Here is a 9,019-nt window from a genome sequence, read left to right on the forward strand (position 1 = left end):
CTTTCTTGGGTCATAGCTCTGGCTACAATTTTTCAACACAATATTGAATAGGAGTGGTGATAAAGTGCATCCTTTTCTGGTTCTTGTTTGCAAAAGGAATTCTTTCAGTTTCTTTCCATTAAGAGTGATATTGGCTGTTGGTTCGGTATATATGCTCTTAATTATATGTTGAGGAATTTCCCTTTAATTCCTACTTAGTTGGGTGCTTTCATCCAGAATGGATGTTGAATTTTGTCAAATGCCTTTTCTGCATCAATCAACACAATCATGCATTTTTTCTCCTTTTTTATCTGGTGAATTACATTGATTATTTTTCTAATATTAAATTATCCTTGCATCACTGATATAAATCCCACTCAATAATAATGTATTATTTTTTGATATGTTGTTGAATTGTACTGGCTAAAATTTTGTTGAGAATTTTTGCTTCTATCTTCATGAGAGATGTTGTTAAGTACTGTCGAGTCTATTCCAACCTATAGCTATCCTGTATAGGGTTTCCAAGGAGCATCTTGTGAGTTTGAACCACTGACCTGGCAGTTCAAATGACTTTGCAGTCTGGTACACAACTTACAGCACCACACCAGGACTCCTCATGAGGGAAATTGTTCTGTAATTTTCTTTTTGAGTGATGTCCTTCCCTGGTTTTGGCGGAAGGATCATGCTTTCTTCATAAAATATATTTGGAAGTTTTCAATTATTTTTTATATTCTGGAATCGTTTGAGTAGAATTGATGTCAGCTCTTCATTGAATGTTTGGTAAAATTCACCAGTTAAGCCACCTGGGCCTAGACTTTTTTGAGGGGGTTTGATGATCTGATCATTTTCTTCTTTTGTAACAGGTCTGTTCAAGTTTTCTACTTAATTCTGTGTAAGTTTAAGTAGGTCATGTTTTTCTAAAAATGTATTTACTGCCTCTAGATTTTCAAATTTGTTGGAGTACAGCTCTTCATAGTACTCTGTTATTCCCCTTTTTATTTCCATTTGTTCTGTTTTGACATCATCTATATGGTTTCTTTTGTGATTTGTTCTTCTCTCTCTTTTCTTTTGTTAGATCTGCCAATGATTTATCAATTTTATTAATCTTTTAATAAATGCAGCTTCTTGTTTTGTTGATTTTTTCCCTCTAGTTCTTCTGTTTTCTATTTCATTTATTTCTGCTCTAATTTTTATTCTTTCTTTTTTTTCTTGTGACTGTAGGTTTACTTTGCTGCCTTTTCTAATTGTCAATACTGTGTTAAATTGTTGATTTTGATTCTCTCTTCTTTTTGGATATGTGCATTTATTGCAATAAATTATCCATGATATTGCTGTGTCCCCAAGGTTTAGGTATTTTGTGTTTTCATTATCATTTGTTTCTAAGAATTTTTCAATTTCACTTTTTATTTGTTCTGCTACCTAGCAGTTTTAAGCAGTGTATTATTCAGTTTCCATATGCTTAACTTTATATCCTTGAACTTCCTATTATTGATTTCTAATTTTATAACATTGTGATCTGAGATGTTTTATAGTATTTTGATGTTTTTAAATTTATTCAGACTTGATTTGTGACTAACATATCGTCTATTTTGGAGAATGTTCCGTGTACTGGAAAATAATGTGTAGTGTGCTTTTATTGGGTTAAGGGCTCTGTACAAAACTATGAGGGCAAGTTGGTTGATTGTGTTGCTTAGTTCCTCTGTGTCCTTGTTGAGTTTCATTCTGGTTGTTCTGTCCTTTTTTGAAAATGGTATATTAAAATATCCCACTATTATTGCAGATATGTCTATTTCTTCTTTCATTTCTAATAGGGTTTGCTTTATGTACTTTAGGGCTCCTTCCTTTGGAACACAGATATTTATTACATTTAAGTCCTCTTCTTTAATTGACCCTTTAACCATGAAATGATGTCCTTCTTTGCCTCTTATGCTGGTTTTTGCCTTAAAGTTTATTTTAGCAGAGATTAATATTTCCACTCCTGCTTATTTTCTATTGCAATTAGATTGGTATAGTTCATTCCATCTTTTAATTTTTAACCGATTTTTTTCTTTGCATGTTAGATGTTTCTCTTTTAGACAGCATACTTAAAGATCCTGAATTCTTATCTATTCTGCTATTCTCCATCCCTTGTCTGGTGCATTTAATCCATTGATTCAGTGCAATTATCAATTGTTGTTGTTAGGTGCCATTGAGTGGGTACCAACTCATAGTGACCTGATGCAAAGCAGAACAAAGCACTGCCCAGTCCTGGGCCAACCTCACTACTGTTGCCATGCTTGAATTCTTCCTTGCTGCCACTTGGCCAATCCATCTCGTTGGAGGTCTTCCTCTTTTTCTCTGACCCTCCACCTTGCCAAACATGGTATTCTTTTCCAGTGACTGGTCCCTCATGACAGTATGTCTGATATAGATTAATTGCTGTCATTGTTATGCTCTTTGGTTCTTGTGTTGCTGGTTTCTTTGTTTTGTATGCTTTCCTGTGCTGAGTTAATCTATTTTGTGTTTTTTTCTTTTCAATTTCTTCTTAGTATTAATGCTTCAAAAATCTTCTTAGACTTTCCTTTTCTTGATTTGATGTGGAGATGTATTAAGTTTCTTTGAGTTTACCTTATATTTTTTAAAAATTCTTCCAAATTTTATGACAGTCTATTTTAATATCTACCTGACATTGTCATATCCCAGATTTCTGTGGCTTTACTTTTCCTTTCTTTCACTTTGTAGTTGCCATTATCACATACTGACTTCCCAGATCCTCTAATTTCATTCTTAAAGTTTTGTTCTTCTCTGAAGTCTTCCATACCTGGACTGAATTACAGGTGTTGCTGCTACATATGGCAATCTCAGGTTGGTGTCTGCTCCTGTAAGTTCAATGAACACCCATTGGTATGTTTTGAAACACTGGGTTGGCCTTTACAAAATCCTTTAATTTTATTTATCATGAAATGTTCTGATTTCACCATCATATTTGATTGAAGCTTTCCTGGGTATATGATTCTTGGTTGACAATATTTCTCTTTCAGAATTGTATATGTATCTCCCCATTGCCTTCTGGCCTGCATGGTTTCTGCTGATAATCAGAGTTTAATTTTATTGACTTTCTTTATAGGTAATACTTCTTTTTTCCCTACCTGCTTTCAGGATTCTCTCCTTATCTTTGATTTTTGAGAGTCTGAATATAATATGTCTTGGTGATTTTCTTTTGGGTCTATCCTGCCTGGGGTTTGTGCAGCTTCTTGAATGTTTATCTTCTCATCCTTCAAAAATGTAGGGCAATTTTGTTCCAGCAGCTCTTCAACTATTTCTTCTGTAGTTTTCTGTGATTCTTCCTGTTCTGGGACTCCAGTTATTTTCAGCGTATTCCTCTTCATTATGTCACACATGAATCTTAGGCTTTCTTCAGATTTTTTTCATTTTTTTTTCTGCTTGTTATTGTATCTTAGCATTATTGAGAGATTTATCTTCAAGCTTGCTAATTCTGGCTTCCATCCCTTCAATTCTATTATTTTCCTCTTTCAGTGCATTGGCTGTTTTTGATATTTACCATTGGTCATCTGGACCTCTTTTTGCATGTTTTATATTGTTTCCAATACTGTATATAATTTGTGTGATTGTTTCTCTAACACTTTTCTGACATTCCAAATTTTCCTCAGCCTTTCTGTGGAACATTTGGATGCACCACAATATCATTCTCCTAAATTTCCTTTCAGAAAATTCCAAAACCTATTCACCACCCAATGCCATTCCTTGCTCTTCTTCTTGTTCATTTGTTTGCTCTACTTGGTTTATTTTCTGCACATGAGCAGAAATTTTCCACTGCTTTTAGTGATTTTGTTGTTGACTAAAGAACAAAGTTGAACATCAGGAAAACCCAGGAAAAAAATATATATATCAAGCTGGAAAACCCCCCAAAAAAAGAAAAACCACAGGAAAATATAAATAATTTGTTAAATATGAGTAATTCTTTAGTGCCACTTAGTGGACTCTTGTCTTGAAACCTGACTGAGAAACTTCATGATGTTCCCACTGTGCATTCCCCTCATATCCATTTAGCTGTTTCTACTAGTGAGAACCAGCCCAGGTCTGACCAGATCCACTCTGAAAGAGACTTGTAGAGCATTGTCTTCCTTCTGTCTCTTCATTGTACCCAGTAGTATACATGGTGCATATCCTCCCCTGTTGGGAGCAGCTGACCCGAAGGTCCCTGACTTGGGGTAGTTTAACAGAAGGGTTGCAACTGAACAGTTGTGGTCCAGAAACTCAGGTTGCTTCCAAATCAAGCCCCACTCCTGAGGAACTTGCAGGGCTGCCTCAGGGGACAGGAAACATACAAGATCTTTACTTGTATTTAGCTATGTCCTTCGGCTCAACCTGCACAACATTCTAGCTGCCCTATCTCTGTTTCCCTAGCAACTACATTCTTCTGATAAAGTCCTGCTTACTGCATGCATCAAAACACCAGATGTTATTCTTTTCCCTGCCCCCAACACCTCCCCTTGAGCTGCCTTGTTCAATGTCACAGTATCTCCATCAGAGTGCTGGGGCCCACCTGGTCCCAACTTTGCTATGTTTCCATTGTGTCTTGTTTCTTCCTTTTATTTCTAATCTCCTATCACCTCTACTCAGGTTTAGTCTCTCTGTGCCAGTCAGGGAGTAGAGCCAGTTGTTGGTCTTGGCAGTTGGGCCCAGCACTCCACCACTCAGCACAGACAATGCTTGCTTCTGTTCCAAATATTACTTCAGATAAGCACTCAAACCACTTATTTTTCCCTTTATCTGAATTCCAGAGTTATAGGGCATTCATCTGAATCTGTTTTGTCCAGTTTTCTGTGCTTTCACTCATGGTTATCAGCACAGCTTTTCTGCCTAGATCACCATCAAGTCCCACCTCCAGCAAATATAATTTTATTAATTGGCTATCATCATTATTATTCTCTTTCTATAATGAGTCAATAGTGTATAGCAAAACAGTTTAGATTAATGTCTATTGTGCTGATGAAAATGTCAAATTTAACTAATTGCTATAAAGTTATTTACTTTATCACTAATAATTGAAATTAATAACTCTAGCAATAATCTTTGCCAATCTGTCTAATAGACATCTCAGATAGTTGAATCAATATTTAGTTTATCTATTAATCCTGCCAATCCTAATAAGAATTATGATTTTTTAAAATATGCTATACCACATTTTCAACTTTTTAATGCTTAAGTTTTTTAAAGTCATCTTTTAACTATATATATATACATATACTGTGGACTTGGTTCCTACACATAGCAACTTGGTTCCTACACATAGCAACCCTGTATAGAATGTCTAAGGCTATAAATATTTACAGAAACAGAAAGCATCATCTTTCTCCCACTGAACTGCTGGTAGTTTCAAACTGTTGACTGTGAGATTAGCAGCTCATATAACCACTATGCTATGAGAGTAACATATATATGTGTGTGTGTCTTTTGATGTATATATGTACATGGTTGTTAAGTGTTGTTGAGTCAGTTCTGATTCACAGCAACCCTGTATAAGGTTTCCAAGGAATAGGTGGTGAACTTGAACTGCTGACCTTGTGGTCTAGTACATTATCCCATAGCACCACAACAGGACTCCATATATGTATATATACACACACACACATATTTTTTAGTCTTGGTGCTGTGTTGTAGGATAAGCACTAGACCACAAAAACAGTTTGAACCAAAGAACCACAAGGTTGACAGTCCAAATTCACAATCTGCACCTCACTATGAGATGGAGCTTAACAATTCAACAGCATTTAACAACAACAACCTTTATATATTTTGGCTGATTCCACATGCTAAATTTATGAATTGAAACTTAAATAGCTTTATATTCCTTTAACTGATAGGACTTCAGCTGTGAAGATAATAAGCTCACAATTTAAGTTAATATAGAAACAATAACAAAATCTGTTTAGAAGCCATTAGACACTTAGGAAAATAAGTTTTTTCCAAGTGACACTTTTGACAATCCTGCTTAAGGTGATACTCATCTCTGAAAATGTATGCACATTAAACAAAAATAAAAGCCATATGTTCTCTGTTCTACTGTCATTTGACACCCTGCTGTTGTTATCCAATTTGTTCATTTTCCTTTTATTCCTCCTCCTGTGGAGAGTTCTAAATTATTACCATTTGTTACTTAGTTTATATAAGAGAAACATGGAACCATTAAGATTAATTTATTTCTTAGTTACTTGATCTAGTCAAGTTAATTGTAGCATTTGTCATTGTCTTTATATTTTAAGTCAGTGAACCACAGTTAAACAATTAAATTAAAATATGAATAAATATGTCACACCATTAAAATAATGATACAAATAAAATAATGGTATAGATTAACATATTTTTTTTTCTTTCTTTCTTTTTATACAGCATGTCAAACAAATCTATCAGTCTTTGCAAATGGAATCTGAATTTTGTGAAGCATAAAAACTTAAAGTGGGAATTTCTGTAGATCTCGGAAGAAATCAAGAAAGCCAAATTATGGGTATACAAGTATATAAATATAGGAACTCTGTTAACATAGTGGTTAAAAGTCAGGCTGCTAACCTCAAGGCCAGCAGTTTAAAACTACTAGCAGTTTAGTGGGAGAAATATGAGTCTTTCTGCTCCAGTAAAAATTTCCAGTTTCAGAAACCCTATGCAGGGTTGCTTTCTCAGAACCAACTCTACAGCATATAACCAATGACATATATAATTATATAAGAAATCATGGTTCCTATTACTGTGAGATATGCTTACCTCTACATAAGTCTACATCCGTCTCTATGATGACTATCATTTCAATTTCTAAGTTACTTTTCAAAAAAATTTAATGTGGGCAAACCTGTCTTTTCTAAAGATCTGTAAAATCTAAATGTGAATAATTATGCTATTTTACGCTCTGTATTTGATGAAAATCATGTACTTTGTACATGTTATCAGGAGGGACAAGTGCCTGGAAGAGTATATCAAGCTTGATAGAGCATCAGCAAAAAATAGGAAGACTTTCAGTAAGATGGACTGACTTAGTGGCTGTAACAATGGACTCAAATATAACAACAATTATGAGAATGGCAGTAAACCAGACATTGTTTAATTCTGTTGTACATAGGGTCCATATGAGTCAGAACTGACTTAAAATTACCTAAAAACAAGAATATAATAAAAAAATACTTAAAATCAAGAAATGATGTATGTTGTCAATTTTATGTTGTATGAAATTTACTAATTTTATTTTGCATTGTATTGACTTTCTTAAACCCTGACTTACACGAACTGTTTTTACTCCTGAAAACACAAACCATTTAGAGATATATTCCAAACTCCATCAATGTAAAATATTGTAATTATACCCTGACAAAATTTGCTAAAATCTGGCAAAAAATTATCTAAAACTTCCATATTTTTCTCTTAAATTTTAAACCAAAGGAAAAAATGATTATATACTTAAGTAGAAAATAAAGCACAATCATTATTAGCTTAATTTTAATTAATTGGAAGAAAAAAATACCGCAGTAAGTATTTTTTTTTTTAAGTACATTTATCATATATTTGTTACTGAAATTAATACCATTGTGTGGCAAGATTATAGGGATTTATTGTGTTTGAAATTGTCATTGAATGGCTCATAAAGTAGATAAGTAATTTAAAGGTAGAAATAAAAAAAACAAAAAAGAAAACTCTGGGAAAGGATAAGGAAGAAGGCTAAAACCCAAAGTTGAAGATAAGTTTTGTGAGGATTTAGGATATAAACACCAGATTAAATATAGGCAAACTACTAATAAACTACTGGAAGAAAATTTGAATACATTCTGCTCATAATCCATTAAATACTTTTGATATTTGTGAAAAACTTTACATCAATATAAATAAATGATGTGAAATGGTTAATAAGATGTTAAAGAGGAAAAATAATGTTACTGTTATGTTGTTGTTCTTAAGTGCCGTCAAGCCGCTTCTGACCCATAGCGACCCTGTATAGGGTTTCTGAGGAGCAGCTGGAGAGCTTGAACCATCAACCTTGCAATTCAAATGGTTTTGCAGTCTGGAGCATTAACCCACAGCACCACACCAGGTCTCCAGCAAATGTTACTGTTATAGCCATCCCTTTTTTTCTGTGATGAGAAACAACATGTTTCAATGGAAAATAGAAATAATTAGTGAAAGATACACACTGAAGTGTGAGTATGACATAATGATAGATTTATGAGACTAAAAGGAGGACCGAAACATGAATTTATATTTTGTGTTTGTCAATAGTAGAAATATAGCTATCTTAAATAAATGAAACCTACAAGAGGGAGGTCTTTGAGGCAGAAAACAAAAGATGAGTTTTCTCAAGTTTATGATAGTAACAGGAAAGTTGAGGCTCTTAAAAATTCAGATCTAGTACATTTATTGAATATAAAAATATGTCTATATTCTTTAGACATTGTTGAATACTCTAGTAAACATATTAGAAAGATAAATTACTATTTACAATAATATGAATATACTTTTGAAGTAGAATATGGTATGGTGGTGATGGATTCTTTTAAAAATGAAATTATATTAGTTTATGTCTTTTACTATGCAAAACAATAATGGATGATAGATTTAAAGGTATTTGTCATATGAAGGAAGACACTTTTTAAGGAGAAAGGAAGAAAACTTTTACAGAAAGAAGAGAGGCTTCTGCTACAGAGCGGAAAAATAACTTTGATTATATATTTAATGTGGTTGTGGTGGTAGTGATGGGCCAAGGAGTCTGTTTCCATTCATAGCAAGCCAGAATAGGTTTTCCAAGGCTGTAATTTTTTTACAGGAGCAGAAAGCCTCTTCTTTCTCCCATGGAATGACTGGTAGTTTTGAGCTGTTGACACTGAGGTTACCAGCCCAACTAGTAACCACTATGTTGTTGTTGTCAGGTGCCATCGAGTCGGAACCGACTCATAGCGACCCCATGCACAGAAGAATGAAACAATGTCCGATCATTGGCCAACCTCATTACCGCTGCCACATTTGAGTCCATCAATGATGCCACTTGGCCAATCCATCT

Source organism: Chrysochloris asiatica, unplaced genomic scaffold (assembly GCF_000296735.1).
Source record: "Chrysochloris asiatica unplaced genomic scaffold, ChrAsi1.0 scaffold00443, whole genome shotgun sequence".
In the NCBI taxonomy this organism is placed as follows: Eukaryota; Metazoa; Chordata; class Mammalia; order Afrosoricida; family Chrysochloridae; genus Chrysochloris; species Chrysochloris asiatica.